At 39.3% G+C, this 25,281-nt stretch overlaps 1 long non-coding RNA gene across 2 annotated transcripts in view; it reads left to right on the top strand.

Annotated features, from left to right (window-relative positions):
• Nucleotides 1-2,031: 2,031 nt before the first annotated feature.
• The window catches only part of LOC311443968, a 61,214-nt gene continuing 37,964 nt past the window's right edge, over nt 2,032-25,281 (top strand). The window contains exons 1-3 of one of the 2 annotated variants that reach the window (XR_014697595.1): nt 2,032-2,769; nt 5,866-6,003; nt 6,380-7,676. This is a non-coding gene — a long non-coding RNA (uncharacterized lncRNA). Of the gene's footprint in view, nt 2,770-5,865; nt 6,004-6,379; nt 7,677-25,281 lie in introns of those variants that run through there. The other variant, XR_014697594.1, reaches the window with a different exon arrangement.

The raw sequence follows: 25,281 nt of genomic DNA, 5'->3' as shown, positions 1-25,281 counted from the left end.
TCTTTTGGCTGCAGGCCCCAGGTGACTGAGCAGGCCATACATTCGATCTATGTAGATATGGGAGCTGCTGTTTGTCTTTCCTCTTTTTTTTTTTTTTTTTTTTTTCCCTCTCTTGACTAAAAGCACTTCCCTTCCCAGCTCTAAAAATGACTTTCTGTGGGAACCAAGGATGCAGCCCACAGTTTCTTTACTGCACCTCATTACTGCTACTCCAGTCATGAGAAAAGGCTGTCTCGCCATGACAAACTGCGAGCTGGCTCTGTGATTTGTGCAAGCTCAAATTTTGCACTAATTCACTTATATATACTAGATGGAAAACACAGCCTCGGGGCTGCTATAAACTATGCTGCTGGAGCCGTGGAGGAGCGCTCTGCCAGCTGGGGAGTCGCTGGAGCGTGCCTTGCACGGGGCCGCGGGAAGGAGGGAAATGGAGTTTATGCACTTGTCAAAAAAGCTGCAGCAGGGAGAGATCCAGCACGGCACAGCACAGCTAACAGCCCTGCAGCCGGGGCACCTGTGCCCGAGTTAACGCGGTGACACACCGGTTGCATCGCTGGCAGCAGTGAACAGCCATCCTGGCAGCTGCCCCGGCTCTGTCCACGTGTCGGCTGCCCAAAATCAGCAACTGCTTTGGACTCTTTGTTGAAAAAAGTTGTCTCTTTTCCCCTTTGCTCCCCTGCAGCCTCGATCCGCCCTTGTGTTTTGTTTGGTGCTGCAGTGCAGTTCTGCAGCTTTAGTTTTCCATACAGCCTGCTGGAAGATAATTTAAGAACATTTTCTTTTAAGAACAGTAAGAGTGCCACATTAGCTGACTCCCAAAACGATTGCTTGTCTGGTTACAGATAGCTGTTGACCTGTTCCTTTAATGTTACAAGCCTGCATCTCACTGCTCTCTCAAGCCAACCTACTTCCTTCTTTTTAATGAAATTGTCCCTTTAGCCTTTTTCCCGGGCTGGCTTTTCAACAATAACATTAGAAACAGCCTGCTCAGTTCTTTCCTCTGCTAATGCCTTGCCCAGAGCTAACTTGCAGCTTCACTCTGTCAGCTGTAAGATATAGGTATACTGTTGTCTTAATTACTCATATTTCTCCTGCTGCTCATAATTCTGCTTGTTCCACCAAAGAGCTCTTCAGAGAGCTTTACTGCTTCCTTTTTCCTTTCTTTGGGGGTTTAAAGGTTGTCAGATATATAAACGCTCCTTGTTGCAGAGCTTTGGTGGTGACAGTGTCCTTTGTAGAAGAGATTTAGGGGGATGGGAGAACTAAATATGAATGCTTTTACACTAAGTCTCTGTGGAAGGAGAGAACACACGTAGCATTACCTTGCATAACAGAGCATCAGGAGTGTGTATGGCAAATCCCATCTCTAATGAATAGCCAGGCAGCTATTCCTTCTGCAGCTTCAAGTGCTGATGCTGCCTGTCAGGAGCAGGGGTTTCTTTGCTCTCACTGTCCACCGCTGACTATTCATGAATTGATCTGGCCTACTGCTATTCCTCTAAAAATACCATTGAAGAGGAACTGGAAACTTAAAACCCACTGTCGCTGTGCTACAGCAAAACCCTAGTTCTTTGTGGTTTCAGCTCTCCCTTTTATGATTATAGGCTACTGCTTCTGTTACTGATATTAATTAAATAATCTGTCTGCTACTGCATGTAGAGTCACCTAGAGCAGACTGACAACATGACATTTTTTTTTATTATTATTATTATTTTTGGTAAACGTTTGAACTAGCTTTGTTGCAGAAGCTAGCTCTGTAATGGGTGACACCTTTGGCCAAAAACCTTCTCTCCTGGTTGTTTGAAGCCCTCTTTCAGTCTTAGTGGCCATCCGCTCTATATGGGGAGCTAGCTTGCTGGCAGAATATATCATAGCATTCAGCTGGTTGTCTTAGTTCAGTTTAGTTCAGCTGGCTGACAGGTTCAGGAAGCAGTACTGTGAATTTATGTTAATTGAATAAATTAAGAGCCTGTCAAATGGCTGTGGCTGAGCCTGCTTCTACCACTGAGCTTGTTGAGCTGGCGGTATGATCTGAGGTGGGGCTGAGCTGGATGAACCTTCTGCAAGTGTGACTCAAACCCTCCACTCCAGATTTCAGTTTGCTAATTTTGTTGTGGTTGCTTTGGAATAATTACCTGGAGAAAATGCTGTACACATACACAAGAAACAGAGCAGTGAGAGACAGCAGCATCAGAGAATTACAACTCTTCGAGGTTTAAACTGACCTAATAGAAGTAATAGGCCTACCAACAACAGGCTGCAGTAAGTCAGGACCAAACTCATCAAGTAGCACAGATGTGACTAAAGAGTCTGTTAGAAGAAACGAATGGAAATAGATAAGAGAACTCGGTGAGAGGCATTAGAACTAAGAAGTGATTCTGTTCTGCATGGAGGAATAGCACGGAGAAAATAGCTCTTCAAGTTAGTGCACTGCTCTAGAGGAGCTAACGGGGAGTGGAGTGGCTGCCTCAGACAAGTCAAGTTTCAGGCAAGGTCACACACGTTAGGACATGTGGGAAATAGATGGGAAATAGAAGCAAATGATAGCTCATTTCACACCCTTGTGTATGGGAAGCTCACAGTCAAGGAAGGCCATACGAGCAACACATGGCACAGCTCCTGCTTCAAAAGAGGGTGAGAGAACTGGTGAAGTTGGCACTACAGAAAATCCCAGTTCCCTGATGTTTGCCACAGAATTTGGTGCAGAGCAAACAGCCACGTGGTCTGCGATGCTCAGCAGTGGGCATCTGCACTGCTCCCATCTGCAAGGTGAGTTCTGCCTGGGTGAGAAGAAGAAAACACTCTGGGAAGCTGGCAAGGACCAGGGGTGGTCAGTTCAGCCTAGTTTTATTGCAGTGGCCAGTGGCACAGCTGGAGGCTGCCAACTGCAGTTGACAAGTAGTTATTTGGCTCTGTTTGCTCAAGGTTTCCTCTGGGAGCCCCAGCACTGTCTCCTGAAAGCAGCTCTGAGGGTGTGGGGGTATTTATGTGGTCATGCAGCTGCTTTGGCACCTAGTCCCTTCTGGTCAGTCTTCTGCAGTGATCCTGGATAAATTACTTGACCTTGTGCCTCAGTTCTCCAAATGTAAGGATGTTTCCTGATTAACTTCTGGTTGTTAAGAGAAATAGGTCTTATGACTGTGTGGTACTTGGATGCCATGGCAATGTAATTAGCTGCACAGCAATTTTGCTAAAAATGTCTTTGGTGGAGGAGAGGCCAGGGTGGGGGACTTGTTCAGGGGATGGATGCTAAAGGGGAGCAAGTTTCCAGAGTTGTGGCTTCCCCACAGCTTGACTGCATAAGACAGGTCGTTGAAGGCAGATGTGGCTGACCCAGAGATTCAGAGCATGTTTACTACATGTGTTCATGTGAGATACAATGCAGTACAAACCATTTGAAGTGTTAATACATTATATAACAGCTTTCCACCCCCAGCAAGCCTTTTGAAATTTTTATGTGTTATCTTGGGCTAAAAATCTTTTTGAGCTGATGTATACCTTCGAGTGAACTTCGAGAAAGTATTACTGCTGTCATTAAATTCCCTTTTTCTCCTTCTTTCTCTTCAAACTTATATATGCGTTCAGGAACTTCTGGACTGCTTAATCCAAAGGAGAGAGGCATGAGTTTGTGCATGGAAATCTGAAAGGCTCAGAGCAGGAAAGCTGTGCTGATGATTCGTTTATCTGTTACTCTGCCAAACCCCCCGACTTTGGCTGCCTGGGTCTTTTTGCCTTTTTATGTCTGTTAGGTCTTTTTTACTCCCTACCCTCAGAATGACCTCTGTAGCTATGGTTCCCAAATGTTACCCATATTAAATATGAGTATGTGTATCAGCATCCACAAGACACACACTTCCAAGCTGTTCAAGCCCTTGCATCGTAGCAGCAGCCTGGTTAGGGAGCAGTCTAAAAACCTCAAAGCCTGAAGCTTCTGGAGTTAACAGCTCTAGTTAGCTGAAAGTTATTGTGACTACATCCTTGCTACTCCACCGAGGAACAAATTTGTTCCTGTCATTTATGGTTAACCCTACTGTAAATCTACACAAGAAATGATAGGCTATTTTCGTTGGTTGAATGACGACTAACCATAGTAATAAAAAGTAAGCTTTCATAGTGATATTTAGAACACATTTTTAAAATTTAGTGAGATAATGCAATGATGTAATGAAGGGTGAGCTTGGATTGGGTGGGATTTTAGTGGATTTTTTAATTCAGATGTTGTTCTCTTGTATTTGGATTTTCTTGCATGTTAGGACAAGGCACAGTCAGACATATTTTCCATCCTGATGAATGAAACAGAGCTCAAGGAGTTTAGCTGAGATTGGCTTCCCCTGCAAGAAAGATTGCTCTTTGTTGCCTGGATCATAATTTTAAGGCATGAAAACTATTCATCAGGAAAGCAGCATTTTAACTCCTTCCATCTTGCAGTCTGATCTTCGCTGAGTTAAAAATCCTCATCCAGAGAAGCTGATCAGAGTTTGCTATGGGCTGTAATAAGTCTATAGGGTCACCTTGATTACTGTACATCAATGCGGTTCTAGCAGTATGTTCTTGATAAGCCAACCCATTGCCGTGATTTAATCCAAATCTGTTTAATCATATATAATCCACATAATTCAAACATACTCACCAAGGATCCGGTTTTATGGCTGTACCGGGGGGAGGGAAATCTTGTGTTGTCACAAGTCATGCTGACATCAGTGGGGTTTCTTATTGATGTAGGACTTAGTGCTGGCACATGCAGTTACAGCAAAATTGGGGTTTTAGCATATTTGCAATTTGATGTATTTTTAGGAGGCCATTGCTTTGAGTTAAGTGAGTAAATGAACTCTGGGCCATGTCCAACAAAATCTCTGACTGAGAATTGTGCCCAGCGGTCATTTCAAGGAAATATGTACAGTGGTCTGAAATTATTTGTTGTGCAATTAAAAAGTCATAAGCCTTTTGTTTGTATTTCTGGATTAGAAATTTCATTTTATACTTTGTCTGTCAAAAAGAGCCTGTGTGTTTTACAGGGCATTCTTTACGGTTTTATGAAATTTCAACAAAACATAGATGCTTTTCAGCATAAGTAATGTAGAGACGTTATTGCAACGGTACTGGTGACAATCCTTGTGTTCAACACACCCACATCAGATCTCAGTACATTTATGTAGCCATTTGCTAACATGATGCACATGCACCCTAATGCCTCATAGCCTGGAATCTGAAAAAAGTGCTCAAACTCCTGAGTAACAGTAAACATCTGAGTAATCCTGTTGAAGTCAGCCCATGCATCCGTTAACAGTGCAAACTAATCCTTAGAAAAAAAATATGAAAAGGGCAAAAAGATGACACTGTTCTTTCCAAGCCAATGAAACCCCACGCGTGCTTAACCTTAGATACTGGATTGAGTAATCGGTGCATGGTTTGAGAGACTGAACCCGTACTTGCAACCATGGTTTGTGAAAACATACTATATGGTGAACTTTGTGCAGCTTGCCTACTGTATCACTTCTGATATATTTGTGATGATGCTTTTTTCTTTGTGACCATTTTGAAATTTTCTACGGATTTGTTTTGATTGCAAATAGGCATACACATTAGCTAAAGCCAGATAATTTCTTCTGGCCAGCTTTGCCAGTAAATCACTGAGCTATGTAATTGGGTTTGTATAAAATTATGCATTGTGAACTTGGGAATAAGTAAAACAGAAACAAAAAGTTGATTTTTAAATTGTATCATCTTTGTGCAAAATTTGTGTTTTGACCCTGTTCTTCTGCTCCCTAACATGGTCATTTTGATTGTTCTTTCAAAGTTAAATGAAAAGCAAACTACAGAGTAAGTTCAAGTAAAACTGGTAATAATTTCTGGTTTGGCTTGTAGGTGGAGCTGAATACAATGCCTGCATTTGTGGCTAACTACAAGCAATATGTTATGAAGATGATGGTATTCAGACACACACCCAAACAATTTGATTCAGACAAATTGGATACAAGACTTTGACCAGCATAAGAAGAACAGGTGAGAACCCTTGAGAGAGGAGCTGAAATAACTGTTCTGGTGGTCAGGAAAAATATTTCTCCTGAAACACAATAGATCTTCTATTAGAAAGTCAAAATACTAATTACAATCTGCCTAAAGACTTATTATAAATGAAGTGGAGATAGAAACATGTTTATATTATGGGGAGGCTTATTTGCAGATAAGCAGGAAACCAGTCACACATCTTCACAAACATAATTTTAGCTGTTTTAATTAGCAGGTTTGCTTTGATTTAATTTAATTCAGCGATTCCTTCTATCTTTACTGACACATGTGCAAATAAAATGCTCCTACCTGACTTTTGACATCCAGTTTCCTTTTTCATTTCTGTTTTTGTTGTTGTTGATTTCGGCAGTGTTTACAGTGAAATGATGGGGTCAACACTTCCTAACAGCGTAGCCAACAGATGTAGCATGGAGATGACAACTGTACATTTTAGCGATCTTTTGTTACCTCAGCACTGACTGATGGCTGAGGAGCTTGAAGCCAGGATGTCAAAGGCCATCAGAAGTCCTAGTAGCCTCTAGATCCCATTTCTATTAGGGGCTGGGATGACAAAAATATGCCTTTTTGTGTAGCTCTGTGTAAGGAAGCATTTTTGCAAGAGAATGAGACCCTAAGAAGAAGCCCCATGTGTGCCTTTAGCAACTTATTATAGCTTGTGCACAAACTTCGGGTTGAAAAGCAAGATTTAAGAGCTGTCAGAATTCATATGTTTAATGTTTGGAGATTTGGTGGTTTTATCTAACAATGAAAGCAGTTCTTGACAGAATAAGAATGTGTAGTCTGGCATAAAAATACGACATTATCATGATGACAAAAAAAAATCTGTGTTGACTTTGCTGAGCTCTTGGTTGGTCCGAGTGCGCAGAAACTGCTTTTATTTCTTTGTCAGAAAAACAACTGCTAATATACCAGGTGTTGTTCTCCCTTCTCTCTTAACCCCTCCCTTTTTCAGAGGCTCACAGCTGTATGATAGGTAATTAAAACAATCACTGAAATGTTTTGAAGCTGTTGTAGCCTTTAGTTGACTTTTAAAATTCGTATTTGAAGAAGAATAGTAAAATTAATTTGTATCTGGCTCAGGAAAGTGCTCTTTACTTGAGCAATGGACTTTACAACATTGCCAACAAAAAGAATGAAATTAATATTACACTTGCCTTTATCTAGGGTTATTCTGTTAACTGTTTTATACTGGAAATTAATTTCAATATCATACAGGCAAATCCTGAATGCGGCAGTTCTAGCATACAGACTGATAGCTTCCTCTTCATAATCATGGTAAAAATAATAATTCAAAAGAAGTAAACTTGCCAGGACAATTAAATGATTCTGCCTCTAGATAAAGGAAAGAGGAAGTTTGTAAGAATGGACTGTAAAATACAGAAGATTAAAAAGTGTCATTTAAAAAAAAAGAAAAAAAAGTATTATGTGGTTATTTTTGAAAGAACAGTAATTTTACAGGTTCATCTTTCTACTGAGAAAAATTACCAGAGACTGTGAGATACAGATAATTTTGGATAGGTGTATTTTTGATGCTGAAACTCTCAGTGTTTTTTTTCTTTTTTGTCTGTTGGTGTATTTTTTTTTTATCTGTGTGTTTCAGTACTCTGCTTCAGCAGTTGGCTTTATAAAACTTGCAATTCATCCATTATGCTTGGTCTGTTGGATAGGATTTTATTCTTAAAATAAACTTCCTTGTTATATATTCTTTTTGATCCTTAAAAAAAAAAACAACCCTTCATCTTTACAAAAGAATGTGTTACGTCAGTGTAAAGTGGATCATGGAAACTAAATAGCACAAGTGAACAACAAGCCCAAAGGCCCAATGAGCAATGTGTATGAAATATAAGAACATGACCAAGAAAAACTGTATAACCTAAGAATTAAACAGGAAAATATTTTTGGAAACGTGTTTTATTCTCTCAAACCTTGTGAGGTTCCAGATATTCACATGTTTATTGATAAAAATGCATGCATTTGCAGGAAAAAATGTGCCTCAGAAATAATAAAAATATTGCAGATGATGCAAGGAGAGTTTTAAACTTCCCCTGGCTAAGTACTGAGTTTGTAGGTCCAGGCAGAAACGTCCCTCAGAGGTCAGGTGCAGGCTCACTTTCCTTTTCTTGTTCTCAGGAGTATACCTGCCTTACCACACTTCTCTTGGACTGCCTCACAAAATTCCTCTTCTTCCTTTTTGCCCTCCTCCCTTCCACTTTGCTTTGTCCCTCTTTGGAAATTTAAACTTACCCAGCATGAGCATGAGCGGTGACAACTGCCACATACAGAAAATACAAGTTAGGGAGTTTTCAGTCTGAATAGAATTGGTTCTGCCATAGAAATTACTAGTTTAAAGAAAAACACGTAGGATGATAGATTTTGCATATTCCTCATTGGTTTGTGGGGAATCCTTGCCTGGTGCATATATAAATATGTACACAGAACAAGTGCTTTTATATAAGTATATCTAAAAATCTGGAAGATACCAGCTAACAGTGGAAACCAAAAATGTCAGTACTGGCAAATCTCCATACTTACACTACCCATTAATTAAAAACAAACAAACAAACAACAAAAAAACAACAACACACAACAAAACAAAGCCCACCTATAGCTGTTTGTACAAATATTTCCTATTCATTAAAGATGGTATAATCTCTTCTTCTTCTTTACTCCTTTGTGAATTCTTCTAACCACACACAGGTACTGCAAAGAAATTTACAAATGAGAATAAAAATAAGACTCAAACACTAATCTGCATCTTTGCTTCAGCACAACTCAATTTGACAGTATATTTTTGCCAGGTGGAACAAAGAGCAATAAATTAGTTTTGAACATTTATGATCTTGCATTATAAAGACTGCAACAGACTGTGTTCAAAATCAATTGTCAGAGTGATGGGGGATTAATAACTCTGGTACTGTAACCTTTTACATATCTGTAGACCGGGTAAGGGCACATTTCAAGATCAGCTGCCATATTTCATTATTGCAACTTATATTTGAAAGACCTTTTTGATGCTTAAAAAAAGAAACAGATTAGTTTTTAGTAGAGCTGGATGAATAACTCATAATTAATAATTCATTCAGTGAATTTTGCCTTTTATTCTTTGGGAAGAATAAAAAAACAGTTGTCAAAATTTTTCATGAGTTCTATTGACTAGCTGGTTTTCTAATCAAAACTGAAAATCAGAATTCAAAGTGTGTTACTTGTTTGTGATTGCTAAGTCATGTAGTATTGGTTTAATTCCCCAGTTAATTGAGGACAAATACTAGAATAATTTCATGATTAAATGTTTGAGGATAGTGTACTTAAAAATCACTTGCTGCATGCATGCAAGTTGAAAACCAGTTTTTGCAAGTATCACTGAAAGTAAAAATCCAAATGCATGAAAATCATTGAAAGGAAATGCAAATGAAGCAGGAATATGGCCAAACTAAATTAATTACAGGACACAAATGAGTTTCTGTAGACTTGTACAGTATTTTCTAGCTCTAGTTTTTCCTTGTTAGCTCAAGCATGTGTTTTAAGAGAAGACCACTAAATATTGAGAATAAATATGGGAGCAAGGTATATGAGAGTTGAGGTAATAGGTTCTGTTCATTAGCAGCTTTATTGAATTTCTCTAGCTCTTCAGCTGTGTTATTGTATTTTATGATAGTGAAACATTTTATAACAGCAAAACCACTTGAACAGTTGTCATCATTTGGCTTTCTCTACCTCTCAGCTGGCAAGTCTGAATCGCACCAATGCAAGCTCTACTGGGTTAAGAGGCATGTACGGATTTCTTTTTTTTTTTTTTTTTTCTTTTCATATATGCACTTTATTTTGGTTCCTTCCTAAATAGAGGAAAAGCAGTTAAATATTTCCCTACAAAATACACATATGCAATCTCCAGGGCCGTGCATACCATCTAACTGTCATTTCCTTTGATTAACCTTCACCTGACCTCACTCCCTAAGGCAGTTTCAAATCCTTTTGTTCCTCCATTTAAGTATTGCACTCTATCAGGTGAGTACATCTGTCATTAAGGAGCTGGCCATTTTACTAGAACTCAGCAGAGATATTGTGCTGGAAAACTATGTGCAGAATCTGTCACAGATTAGACAACCTGGTCTGATGCACAGAGCTGGTGCCACTAGCTCTATGTATCCTTTCCAACTGACAAGAAAGTAGACCTGGTGTAAATGTAGTTCAAGATTGATGAATTTTAAGAGTCTAGTTCAATTATTTTATGAATATTATTGAATTTTAAGATCAGAAGAGGATCATGACTGGGATAAACTGGACTCTCCTGTTGCAATTCCATGTTTTCAGGAAGTGCCAGTTTGTGGGGATAAAATTACTAACAGGAGAGGGGCAGAGTTAACGAAGCACCTCCTTTATAATAGTAGAGTTTGGCAGTTGCCTAGATAGTCAGTTTTAGCATTTTGAAACACACCACATTTGTTTGATCTCATTTTTTCCTTTCCAGATAGCAAGAAAACGAAAATTTAAAGTCTAGAAGAAAGAATATTTCAAAGCAATCTGTGCCTATAAACTTCAATCAATCCAACCTGAACTTTTTGTGTGGCTGTTTGCAAGAAATATTGACACTTTGTGTTTGGTACAATTCTTATTTTTTTTTTAATCCTGGAAATTTGTTTAGGGTGAATAATGTGAAACAAGTAGGACTCCAGTCTGATCACACATTTGGCTGACAGCAATGAAGAGCAAAGCCTACACTGATTCCTTCTTTTATATTGGAGAATGCTTTTTGGAATGATAGTAAAAGCCGTGTTTGATGAGGTATCTCTGCATCTTAAAAAAAGCTGTCCAGGGGATCCTGGTTGTTCCTCGCAGCTAAAGCTGTGCATTCTGCTTCTAGGCTTAATTTGATTGGTGAATTTTTTTTATCTTTTCCTGATAGACTAAAGGTGTGCTATCAGAATATTTCAGCATTGTATCAATTCCTATGGATGATGATCAACTCATCCCTTACCTTATTCTCTGAAGAACTGAATAGGTCAGGATTCCTTGTTATTTCATCGTCAGCATATTTTATAGATGTTATATTATTTCTGCAGATGTTCTTTGCCTTTTCCAGTTTGTCCTTTTTTAACATACAGTTTAAGGTTTGGAGAACACAGTCTAATTATGCAAACATTTCATGATTTCTACTCAAATCTTGAAGGATCCAATCCTTCTGCAAAGGATTTATAATCTATTTTTCAGCTTTTATTCATGCTGGCATTTTTTTCCCATTCCAGTGGGCAAATTGCTTACATTTTGTACCTCATGTGGAAGCTGACACCATTACAGCTGCAGAGTGGTGTTTGTAAGAGCTGCCAGCATGCCAGCATCGGTGAGTCTGTACCAGCCAGCAGCATCGAGATCCCTTGCAAACTGGTGTGGTCCGATCACTTTATGACATTTTAACTAATACCTAGAAAAAGTCATTATATAAAGCCACGGGGACTGTAAAATCTCAGTTCTGGAGTAATGTGACCTGGTTCTGTCCCTTTCAAGGTTTTGCAAATGATTCTCCAGAGCAAATATTTTCTATGAAATCCTCTCCAAAAACAATCTGCTCTCTGTGCATGTGCTTTAGTGACAGAGAGATACTCACCTGGTGTACTGAAGAATTTAAATGGAAGAACAAAAAGAAACTGAAATTGCCTAAGGGATTGAGGTCAGGTGAAGGTTAATCAAAGGAAATGACAGTAAAATGGCATTCATGGCTCTTGGTACATTTTTAATCATTCCTCTCTCTTTCTCTCTCACTCTCATGAAAGACACACAGGATGGACAACTTTTTACTGTTGTATTTAGCTAGGGGAGACTTTTATTTTTGTCTTGATTATTTTAAAATGAACTTTCTTTTGGATTTCGCCTGTGGATTTAGCTCCTGAAAACTTGTATCACAGTGTCTTAAAATTGTGTGTGGGAAATAGAGAATGTGTGTGGGGGAAGGAGAATGTTCAGAAAAGCGAGTAATTTCCCCCAGAATCTCTTTCATTTTATCATCTCTTGCTAATGTAATGTATTTTGAGGGATTTCTAGAAGCCATGAGTGTAGGGAATAAATACTTACTAAAGCCAAATATTCATTCTTACACAAGTGTCAGGCTAAATGAAGTCCATAAAAGCAACTATTGGAAACAAGAATACTTTCTTTCAGACTGCTAATCTACAAGTAATTATTCTGTTTTTGAGTGTAGATGTTATGTATATTTTTTTTAAAAGTTATTAGAATAACCTTCACAATTACAGTGAGACTTTGAAATCATGCCTGTTTGTGGGCTGTCCGTTATATTCTGATTTTGTGTATGTGAAAAGGCCCCATTTAGAAACCCTTGTTTTTGGAGTTTGGCGTTGTCATTTTGTGCTAGTCACCTTAGATAACTTTGGCATAACTGCAACAGGAACAGGAGCAACTTTATGTAACTTATAACTGCCTGAGGCAGCCTTTAAAAAATGTGAGCAATGCATTTTTTCCAAGTATGTTTATATAGCTCCCTTCCCCCTGTAATGTAGAGAATCCTAAAGGGTATATATAAAACCCAAACAGCTCTCAACTGTGGTAACTTGGCTGAAGCAAATGTGTTCTCCCAGCTCTTTAGATCTTATGCTACGAAGCATCACGCGTTGGGTACCTTCAGTGATGTGGCTGGGAGCCGAGGTCATGCGAGACCTCAACATGTTAAACCTCCTGAGGGGAATGGGGGACTTAAAGTAAACATATTGCTGGAAACCCATCACCGCTGCAAGTTGCAGTGAAAAAAAAGCGATGTTTTATACGTATGTTTTCTCCACATCTCGGGAAAAAAAAATAATCTGGAACTCATTTCTTTGTGTGTCACTGTGCTGTTTACTGCCGTGATTGCTACTGGTAATGTGGCACTTTTCTGCCTGATCCCACATGCTGCCACATGGGTGCCATATGGGATTTTTGCCATGGAGCTGATGAAGGAGGGAAAGCCCTGCTCCACAATACAAACAATGCTGAGAAAAGAGCATCAGACAATTATTTAAAAATAAGGACTTGGTCAAAAATGGGAAAAACGTATCTGAATTGTAATTGAATTCAATTTACCTCTTAATTTAGAGCTGCAAAACCCAAGTCTCTACAGATATGCGAGGGAAGAAAAAGAAATTTATCTGTAAAGGCTGAGCTGTGCCATGGCTCTGATGGCGACACCATCAACAAGCGATTGCTTTTGCAGACACAGATAGATGGGTAACTTGAGCATTTCCATGTTTACAGGACTTGACTGTGATTTTATGATGCTGTAACAATATCAATGTTGTTTATAGACTGGATTTTTCAAAGGTACTCAGCGTCAGCTTGAGCAGCAGACTATCTCACCTGTAACTTGCCTGTCTTGTAAAAATTCCATATTAGTGGTAGAATTATAAATAATTCTTGGTGAGTCTTTGGCAAAAAAGGAATATCTGTTTAAGGAAAAGAAAAGTAAAACACGAGAAAGACCGTTTTAAATCAAAACTGAATACCTGAGTTGAAGACAGAATTAACTACTGACAAGTAGAAAACTAGTAGAAAATTGGACAGAGAAAATAGGATATTTTTCATGAACAATATGACCTCAGATTTTTTTCTTTTTTCTGAAGTAAATACAAATGAATCATACCAAATCATGTATATATTCTTAAAGCATATAATAAAAATATTCAAACTATTATATGCCTGCACACCCAAACTATTCAAATAGAGGAAGCAGTATATGGGTCTGAGTATTTTTATTCCAGCCATTCAGACTGGCTCCTGGAATTAGTAACTTTCTTCAAAGGTTTATTTTTAAAAGTTGCTAAACTTGTTCAGTGTATCATTTTCCCAAAAAGCAGAATTTACTGGAAAAAGTACGAAGCATAACGGTCAATGGAGAACTGAGGCTGAAATGAAATCTCCCAGATGTGTTGTCTGCACATATTTGATTGCTGTGTGTTTTTCCTGCCTGGACTGGCACTTGGGTAATGAGGCTGGGGGTGTGTTCAGCCCCGTACCCCCCATCTGAGCCCCCCAGGACTGCAGGGACCTATCACTGCCCTTCTTGTGCATCTGTGTGTCTGTCTGTCCTGCAGCAGGGCTTGTGGTGAGGACAAAGCCTCTCATAGGAATGATCCTGGATTAATGTTTTGGGGTTTTGTCCATTTTTCAAAATGGCTGTGGGATTAAATATGAGCGTTTGCAGTTTCCCCTGTGGGCAGAAAGTGGTGCTTTGTGTTCAGCCTTTGCTGAAACTGCAGTAAAGGCAGTCAAGTGGCCGAAGATCAGAGGGGAAGCTCTGCTTGGTGTCTTGTACTTTTGCAGGCTGGTTTTTGCATCCTGTACCAGATTAACAGCACACCTGCCCTGAGAGGGGAATTTCAGAGTGAGGAAGCTCATATGAGCATCAAAGCAATATGATAAAAAAAATGATGGATAAGCAGCAAAATCAGATGCTTTTGCATTTCCTTTCACTTTCTGTTTTTGGAACTGGACAGAAATGTTCTGTGAAACTGTTCTCAAGTGATGTGATGGTGGCTCCTGTTGGAATATATCAGTTGTCTCAGCTCAGTCCCCCAAGACTTCTGATAAAAATAACTGTTTTTGTACTTTAGCTTCATCAAGCCCACATGCTGACTGGTATTTGCTGTATATGAGGGATCATTGTAGGTCAGAGATGTACCGAGCACAGTGTCTCACGTACTTCTGTGTCAGTGTCCTGCTGATAAACAGGGGCTTTGTGTCTGGTGCTCTTGGGTTTCCACCTTCATTTTATACTGCTCTACCAAGATGCAGTGATGCTGTGGAGGAAATTCTTGCTACCTAATTTTAAACATCCAGTGCAGGTTGTTTCTGGCTGTAGCAGAGCACAGCCTCTGCTTGCTGTGAGTCCAGAGGCAATCCTTCCATTGCAGTGAGCTGATTGCTCACCTGGGGGCACGCAGGGTGCAGGCCTGTGGTGTCTCCGCCACGGCTGCTCCCTGCCAGGGCTCGCAGCAGGGTCTGGGTCCCTCATATGTGCAGAATCAGTCCCTTCATCCCTTGTAAGGGCTTCTCTGATAAAACCTTGGTATAATCAACGCTCGCAGAAAGGTTTTGAAAAAGAAACCAAAGTCTGCGAAAATATTTCGCAGTGGGCGGAACTGGGCGAAGGTTCACATGGTCTGAGAGGGTGTCAGTGCTTTCTGCAACAAAAGGTTTCACCATGTGCCAAGTCAGCTGGGAACAAACTGTGAGATTGCCTTGTGCCCCCTGGGGCATTGCTGGTCAGGTGGAGCCTTCTGCAGCCATTTTGCACTGCAAGTCCTTGCAGAAGCAGGAGGTGGCCAACTCTTTTGTCATGTTAAGTGAGGTAGACACCCATTCTGGATTTCTTTCTTCCATCACACGCAGTTAATTTAATGCTAAATTCATGCCTAAATGGGGGCTAACTTCTTTTAGGGGATTTTCATCTGAAGATGAATTTAGAGCAGTTACTCCCTTGCATTCTCTGCTGCAGAAGGATGGGCACTGTCTGAAAGAGCAGCTTAAAAATAGTGATGTTTCTTCAGGGGGTTAGTTCAGCAATATGAACCACAGCAATTGTTGGCTGGAAGGAGATACCTTTACATTTAGAGATGTTGACCGGATGAGAATCATCAGAAATTCAGGAGAGCAGTAGCTGCCTGGGCAGCCTTGAGAGGCTTTGGACAATTTGCTGTGGCCACCCGTGGTTATTAGTTTAGAAAACATGTCACTATTTTACCTTGGCATCTGTTCAAAGTACTAATTCTGTGGATCAGTGTCTTTCAGATGAAGAAAGTAAAATCCTTTTTTGCCCCTGGTGCCTGAGTAAATTGATATCAAATACTCTAATGAAAAGACAACTGTTGTCAGCAGAGGCAAGCAGCAAGAAAATCTGGGACAGTCGGTAACTTCATAATGTATTCTTCATCCTTAGGGACTTCCAGTGCACTGAGGATTAATTTTTTATTACATCCACATGTGGGGCTTTTCTTAAATACACTTCCACTAACAACTTAATACTTTTTTTTCAATTAAACTATCATAAAATGCTACAACTTTTTGTCTTTCAGTCATTTAGAAGACACTTTCAATGTTGTGAGCATTGTTACTGCCTCATACTTTTTGTTAAATGAAGCATCTTTTTGCTGTCCAACTGAAGCTGCGTTTTTGATCAGGGAGGATACTCTGCACCCTATTGTGGATACAAGCAAAAAAACAACCCACGAAACACAACAACAACAAAAAACCTTCTGGAACTGCACTTCTGCAGTGATTTGTTTGTGAATTCTCATTTCCGTGATAGCTGGCTTAGTCTTCTGCAAGTAGACTTTGTTATAGAGACTTTGCCAGAAACGCATCTTTTCCTTATTTTAGTTCCCTTGGTTCAGATTAATTTCACATGCAGTAACTCTATGAACACATTCAAGGAAAAAAAAAAAAAGGATCATTTTCACCTGCTGGAGTGTTCACCTGCTTGACTACAACAGGAGATTGAACAAGACAGAGCAAGCAACAATCTTATGCCACACATAAAGATGAATTGTGCAGACTATAACAGGTTAAAGCCCATGTTTTATAAATAAGTTGGTTTTGGATTTAGGTAACAATGGGTTACAGCCTATTGTAGGAAAGTGGTCAGTAGCTCAAATAGCTTGTAGCTCTCCATTCAGAAATGTAGGAGGTCGGAGAATAAAAAATAGATAGCATAAGGATGTCTGAGAATTGCCTCTGCACTGAAGAGAGCCTGAAGTGTTTGTGAGACTATCGTCACCTTCGGTAAGATGGATCAGTGTTGCCAGTCACACAATATCACTTCTGGTAGAACAAGGCTTTAGAGGGCTTCTTAGCCTGGGGAATTACTGAACCATTTTGATTTTGTTGGCACCAACAAGGAAGAAACGCATTGATTTTACAAGACAGCTCACAAAGATCCTCACAGAGTTCTTTGATTTTGGAAATATCAAACTAGCTGCCTATCCTGAAAAATAATAATTGATTTAGAAAATGATTTTAAAGCAAAATATTTTGAAGTCCCAAACAAGCTGAATTGAAAATTAGAGACGATGTCTGTAGAAGGGGCTTGGGCAGATAGTGAGTTGCACATACTCCTTGTGAAGGCACAGGGCAGGCTGAAATCAGCATCTGAATTCCTCAGTCAGACTAAGGACAGGTCAATTGAACTGCTGGTATCCACTGGCAAGTAAGGCTGCCCAGCTGCTTTCCCACACATTTTCTCTCTGTCTTCTTCATTGAGAGAATCAGGTAAAATCCTTTCTGAGGCAATGTTTATATGAAACAAAATCATCGTGTGTCAGTGTACAGAACATAAACTAATCTGAGTTAATCTTCTCTGTTTTCTTCTGCACCTCCATTTTATAAAATAGAATTGGAAGAAAATTATGGTCACAAAACCTGATTTTTGCTTCAATTCTGGTCTTCATACAGAACTACCTGACAATTAATATTTGTGTATACCTTTTGAAATATCTGACCTTTGGGGAGTTGACAGAGCTATAATATTAGTCTTTGTATGCTAGCCTGGCTTTTAAACTCCCTGCCTAGTGGATGTAAGTTCAGTGGATACAGATCTGAAACTTGATTTCCTCAGTATAGCTGCATTAGCATTCAGCTGTGGGTATGTAAGATAATAGTATTAAAAGCAACCTTCCATCCTGTTGTCATGGATGCAGCACAGCCCAATCCTCGTAGCAGTATACCACCAGTCTTTGTACAATCTCATTTTTATCTACAAATTTTAATTTAATTATACCAGAAATTCTTTAACTGTATATAATATATGGTTTTATTTTCTATTTCCAGCATTAAAATGTAAGAATTGAGCAGCTCATGTTCTTTGTCCAGTGCTCATTTTTTTGCATTCCAAGTATCTGTCAGTATTAGTTATGAGACTGTGTGAAATAAGTAGCCATGAAAGATGCCTGCTTTTATGACAGAATGAGTGGTTTCATGAATTTTAAAGGAGCACATTTGTATTTTCTGTTCTTGAACTACACGGGCTACTCACAAATATGACAGAAGATAATTGTTTGAGGAATTATGATGCCTTTCAAGATTTTGCAGGATATTACTATTTTCATAATCTTTCATTTATCAGGTTATATGACTTGATTTATTTATGTGTGTAATTTGGAAATTAAAGTACTCCCATTCTGTCAGCATAGGTACATGTTTTCTTCATATAGCTCATACTCCTGTTAGCAAAAATAATGAATGTGCTAATTTTTTTGTCAGTTACTAAAGAAACGCGTCAGAATTGGAGGATAGTCAGGTATTATTCTGGACCACGTGAGACAATGTGGAACTGTACGTACTGCTCCCTCAATGCCTTAGGATCGCGGCAGCGCGTATTTCAATATATAACACTAACAGTGTCGCCAGGCAGTGCATGTACTGCAGTTTGTTAAGATTTAAATGAATGCATTGTTAGTACTGACTTCAGCAGGGATTTTGTGTGAGTGAGTAAAGGCTTCAAGCCTTTAATTGACTAAGAAAATCTTTTTAGTTGTGATTACAGGGACAGATACTCAGCTGGTGAGAACTGATGGTGCTCCATTGAATCAATTTTCATACCCCGTCTGAAGTCAATGGAGCAGTGCTCATTTATAACCCGGTACCTGGCCCATTATTATAAAAAGACGTTTCAAGCCTGGTATTTGAGTGGCACGGTAACCTTTTATTGCAGAGCTGCTTGACTTGTTTTAAAAATTTCATCAAAATCAGTGGTAAAATCCTTGGGCTAATAAATTCAGTGTCATAAGCTATTTTCATTTTGTTAGGAGCTTGAGTGTGGAAACCTATGACTGTGTCCTGTTTACTTGAAAGCATGGTGGTGGATCTGCTGTACTTTTGTATTTAGCATGCAGTTGTCTTTTTAAAAACTAAAATGAAGCATCTCTTTACCTACCCTTCTCTGTTTCAGTCACAAAATATTTGCATGTTTTCTCTTGGCAATATTACCACACCTTCCATCCCGTGCTAACTGTATAGTAGGATTTTATGGTAAAAATTTCTGAACATCTTTATGTATTATGCATGTTCATAACGTCTGAATTTTGTTGCTGAAAATCTCCTCTCAAAATTCTGTGCATGCCCATAATTAAACTGCTCTGAAGGTGCAGTCAGGAAAACCAGGCACCAGCATTATGGAGTGAAAATTAAAGAGGCAAAACATCAGAGTGTCTACTGTATGTGCCTGCTGTTAGACACTCAAGCATGGAGAACAGGATACACCTCTATGGATGGATAGCTTTCCTTATTAAAAAAACACAGTAGGACGCACAGTAGGGGAACACACTAAAACAAGGCTTTGTAGTAATTTCCTTGAAAGAAATTTCCCAAGATAGCAACTTGAAAAGCTTTTAATCTTATGACTAGCTATATAGTGAGTTTTACTGTAGGTGGTATAAAAAAGAGCATTAGATTACAGCCGATCTGGTAGGGTTGGTCCAAAGCTCGTTCCCTTCAAGTCCTCCTTCTCCCTTGCCCTCAAGAAAAGGCTTAGACTTTCCTTGTACCAAAATGAGTTTTGAACAGATTGGTGTGGGTTATACCATATTAAATAACTTTAAATAAGTCTCTCAAGTTTGAGATTAGTTAGTTTCTATTTTCAAGTTAGAAAATGGAGAACCCACCCTTACCATCTGAAATACATGACCAAACTGCTGCAGCTGAAGTGATCCATGAGATTAAAGTTTCTCCTATGTACCTAAATTTGAAACCACTGTAGGGCTTTTCCTACTGTCACTTGTATGTTTGAGCTGATGTCTGTGTCTCTGCTGATTTTGGGTCTCTGAACAGTGTCCATTTGGAGGAACATAAAAAGTACTTCTCATAAACTCATGAGGAGAGGGCTCTCGTGACTGTGCAGCAGTAGCTCCATCCACGCACAGCAGTGTGCTAGCAGCATGCTCATTGGACTTTCCCCATCTGTGTTATTTATTCAACATGACTATTAAACTTCAAAGAAGAAAAATCTGGAGGAATTCCCATGCAAATATGCTGGAAGGCTGTTACATGTGTTACGGCCTCAGCATGCCGGCCCGGGTTACCTGGTATTCCTCAAACCAGCAGGCTTGTGGGCTCTGTGTTGTGCTGGGTGCCTCTTAACACGTCAAGGGCCCTTCTCTGAGGGCCTGCAGCTTTCTCAGGCTCATCCTTCTGCATTTTGGTGTCATGGCTATGAAGTGCTAACCCCAAAAGCTCAGTATGGGAGGCTGTAGGCACAGCACAGGTGTTGGAGCCAGCGGGAGCTGAGGGGCTCAGCACCTACGTGCATGTGAGCATCAGTGGAGAAGACCTAACATCTTGTGTGTATCTTGTGTCTGCCACTGAGAGCTGAGAACAAGGAACAAACATGTCTGATAATGTGTTTCACATTGAAATAATTAAAGAGAATTGTTGCTGGAGGGAAATGTGCCTTTAAAAATTAACCCTGACATCTCACTGACAATTTGGCTTATTACAGAGATTCTTTTTTTTTTTTTTTTTTTTTTTTTTTAGTTTTACTAAACTTGATATGCATTTTTCAGCCCCTTAGAAAATGTAGAGCCTTTGAAAACTTCCTTGTATGAGTAGTCTATACTTATGTGAACAGTCCCATCCATTTTTCACTGGGCTACTCACAGGACTGATGTTTAAAGGATCAGGTCTGTAGTAAATGACACATTCTGCTATGCCCTGGAGCCTGCGCTAGTTATTATTGTTTGAATCTATCTCTTGATTGCATATATTGCAGTCTTCTATCACACAGGGTGCCAGTTTTGAATGTTGCTCTTCAAATAGCCATCAAGCAGCTTGCTTTTTTATTTCTTCTTATAGTGAAACAAGTCAGTGGAAATTGAAAGCCCTAATTTCCATAAAGCACTAAAAGTTTAAAAACATTATTCTTGTTGTATCTGGAGTGCTTGAAAACAAATAAAAGGCATATGGAAGTGCTATTATTTATTTTAAAAATTCTAGATATGTCTAAGGATTATATTCACATTTTTGTGATTCATGGGAAGTAAAAACCAGAATCATGTATTGGTGTTTAGGAAGTTTGTGTTGATTATATCATGGCTATAACAGTTATTTAAATTCAAAAATTGTGCCTTTTTTTTTTTTCTTTTTATTGGGGTGAACTCCAGTGTTTTCAGTTTGCCATCTGATCAAAATTTGTTTATCCAGGTTTGGGAAATTTTGAGTTTCTCTGTTTGTTTGATCATTTTCTAACTAATGTTAAGCTGCATTTAAATAGTATAAAAAAGCATGTGAGGTGGCAGGATTGGAGGCCTGATGTTCAGGCTGCTTTCATCTGCTTGATGTTGCTTGAACTGCCTCAAATTGTGAGTGTGTGTGTGTGTGTGTGTGTGTGTGTGTATGTGTTTAAAAGGGCTCTCTTCCTTCGGTGTGCCTGCCAGTCAATGTGAGGAATTCAAGTACATTATTCCAGCCGCGGTGGCTTGGAATTGTTCAATTCTCCATCCTGAGGAATGGCTGAGGTGCTGCTAATACATTTTTCAGTTTCAATTCTGCAACTAACAAAATAGACATGCAAATTCTCCTTGATATGGTGAAAAAAATCTTTTTTTTTTTTTTTTTTTTTTTTGGCTTTTGAATACCATAACGCCTGACTTCCCATTAGGAAAAGACAGTAAAATACACAGGAGCTAGAAAATACTTTAAATTTGTATTCTGTACATTGATTGGCATGCCCTCATTTGGTATAATGCTGGTTTACAGCAGCTGAGAATTTGATTCCTGGAGCTGGCACCTAATTCCTTCCTTAGTCAAGGGGAAGAGATTCAACCCCTTATCTTCTGTCCCACTGAACTTGTAATAATTTGGTGATCTTGGGTGCAATCCTTTGGGATGCTGAGTACTCCCATGGGTGCTTAAATCAGGGTAGCAGATGGCTTGTGATACTTCTTAGAACTGGGCACTTCATTAGCTAAAATTTAAAACATAAAATACTTTAAAAACACTTATCAAAAACATTTTTCTTGGCTTGGGAAGGATTTTTACCCTTTTTATAAAAACAGCAACTAAAGAAGTATCTGTTAGTTGCTGTGACATTTGCTATAAACCTAGCTGTACACAACATTTCTGTTATGTTCTTTCTGGCTATTAAAGGCTCATTAAAAAAATTAAAGTCTCCACAACTTACAATATTTTCCATTGAAATAGCGTGTTAACACATTTCTTTAATCAGTGTGTAACTGTCAAGGGAAAGAACAATTCATCTAGTATATGCATACATTAGAAAAAAATTATCAGATTTAATTTTATTTGTTTTATATTCAGGTCTTTTTTGAAGGAATTCCTGCAGGGAAATGGTTAATCTATTTTTAACTAAAGCTTACTTTTGTAATCTATCCAGTGCTTAGAGTTCTGTCATTGATCTATGATTTATGTGATTTAAACCACCTCTTGGCTGTAACATTGGTTTCTATCCAAGATGCTGAGCTGAATACTAATTACAAGATCAAATTTATGCTGTTGGGCTAAGCAGCTGAAGGAGCTTTCCATGCAGGACTCCCTTAAACCATGCCACCATTGAGCATTAGTGAAATATTTGGTGGGGGGGAAGGGAAAAATACTGGAAAAGAGAAAAAATATTGCAGGAAAACTGAAGTGTCCTCTGAAAGCTTTATTTTTAGTTCTGTTGAATGACTGTACAGAGCTATATGCAGATATTCAGTGTGTGTAAGTCTGTGAATATGCACATGGTTAGGTATTTCCAACAGAATCTGACTAATTCACCCTAATGAGTGGGAAACCCATTGAGAAAAGCCAAATGGCATGAGTAAGCAAACAAATAAATAAGATTGGAGATATTTTATTTCAAAACATACTTTATGCCTTTATTTTGACAAGTATCATGTTGTCAGAATGATTTATGATATTTCATAGCGTATCAGTAAATGCACTGTAGTATGTTTTCTTACAGTAAGAAGGTCTCGGTAACAATAGCTTTGCTTCACTTCTTCTTACAACATCTTTGCTGAGAAAAAAGCCAAGAACATCAATTTTATAGAAAATACAGGTCTTAGGTTTTCCTTCTGTAAGAAGGAGTAACACTGTTCCGTTTGCCTGCATCACCTTGGCAGAGGAGGTCACAATGGCAGCGATATTCTGGAGTATAGGCAGTCAAAACATGTTCAAACAGCTCTGAATCCAAAATGCAGTTTGAATAAAAATGAATTTTTCTATAGGAATTTTGTTGATCGTTCAGTTTTGAGACAAAATATGTTCCAGTGACTCATTTGACTTTCATCTGTGTTGGTATAATGTTGATATGTTTCATTTTAATGATGCTGAAATGTTTTAATCTGCTCAGGCTTCCGTTTTGTATTTGTGGTGCTGTTCTCACTTTTACTGTATGCTTTGGTTTATGTTTTGTTACATTTGGATCACTTTACAAGTCACAGACTACAACAACTGCATATTATTAAAATGTAACTTTTTCATAAAATGTCCTCATAACTTCAATTTTACAGGAATCTTTTAAGATTTCATTTCCCTTCTGCACAAAGGGATTTGTCAAAATAAAGGAATTTCTCACAGAACAGAAATCGCCAGATCTTGACTTTTTTTTTTTTTTTTTTTTTTTTTTTTTTAACGTCTGAGTGGTGAATTGCTGTGCCCTCGGGGCTCTGGAGATGCAGTCTTGGCCAACAGACTAATATATAGGTTGCAGGTGATGTAGGGAGAACGATTAGGATACACTTTTGTTTTCCTTGTGACATCTGTGTTGCCCAGGGTGAGGGTTGTTTCAAGATCCCCTTTCTCCCCTCCATGAGGCTGCAGCGGCCCCCCCTGCTGCTGAGCCAGGATTTTTATATCTATGCTATGGTGTTTTAAAGAAATTCACAGTCTGCCTACATATGAAATGATTGTCTTGAACCTTGTTCAACTGGATGTGTGCGCTCGCATGCCTCCACTCTTGCAAAGGTTACAGCATTGTGCCTGGAGTCAGCAGGCCATCGTGCTTGGTCTGTAGGAGGCCCTTTAGTGTGGAATTAGTTCTCTTTTATCCTCATTCTTGCTCACTTTAAAAACAAAAACCAAAACAAATAAAAAAAACAGAAACAGAAATAAAACAAACAGAAAACCTTGAAAAAGTTTCTTCCAAGGGCATTTGTAGACTAACGCTCTCTTGTTGCCTATCTGTTGCTTACTGTCTCCTTCATTTCTTGTTTCTCTCAGTGTGGAGAAGCTCTTATTCCAGTTAGACTTCTTGGCTTTTAAAAATTACATTTGCTCATATTCTGCTTGATGTCATACTAGCTTTTCTCTGTGCATTGTTATAAATATTTTTCAATATGAATAATACACATTGCATAAGTTTGGTCAAAGGTGAATATATGGTGTATGTCATGGAAGTGAGATGTGCTTGGAAACAGTTTTATTAAGAGGAGCCACAGTTTATGATTACATTTATGTATATTGCTCTCCTGTGATGCAGTCCTTACCCACCCCATCTGTAGGTGCTCTAGGTTACATATCTGAACGCTGCCAGCAGTGGAGACGGATTGCTTTACAGCCTTACAGCTGCAAAATGGAGGCTATTAAAAAGTCAGGATGAGCCCAGGCACCTCAAAGAAGCTGCACGTTGTGGCTGTAATTGTGATCGGGTCATTCTGCAAGCTCACCGTAGCCGCAGTATGTGACACACATTCCCTTACTGCTTATGCAGGGAAATAATTTGCACTATCAGTGGTGGTGTTGATCTCGAGTGAGAGTAGGTAAAACAACACAAGTGAAGATGGGTCTTCAGTTAATTGCTGTGATGGTCTGAAGGACTTCAAAGGAATTGTTTTACTGAAAGCCTCATTAAATGGGTTGGATATTTTACTACACCGGGCACCATCACAGCAGTTCTTTATGGCTGGCTCCTGCACAGTCTCTGCCGTCCCACCAAGCATGCAGGTTCCCACCTGTGTCCCAGTCCCACAATGTGTCCTGACAGTCACAGCCACCAACAGTGAATCCACACAGTGAGTCTGAGTCCTTGGGTGTCTGTCACGAACATCTCTGTGGCCCTGGGGTGCCGTGGGTCAGTGGGTGCTCCAAATGGACGTGTTTGAACAGGAGAGCTGCCACCAGGACGTGGCAGGGATGGCCAGGGCTGCCCTGCAGGACATCACCCACTGTGGCATCCCCCCTATTGGTGTGTGCATAGGGACAGGGAGACAAGCTGGGGAACAGCCTGTATATTTGTTTGTAGATTGAGCATTGCAAGTCTGACATTTGGGAGTTGTGATG

The sequence above is a fragment of the Aythya ferina genome (genome assembly GCF_964211825.1).
Source record: "Aythya ferina genome assembly, chromosome: 13".
Classification (NCBI taxonomy): Eukaryota; Metazoa; Chordata; class Aves; order Anseriformes; family Anatidae; genus Aythya; species Aythya ferina.
Note: the sequence above shows the minus strand (reverse complement) of the source record. Positions and strands in the feature narration are given on the sequence as shown.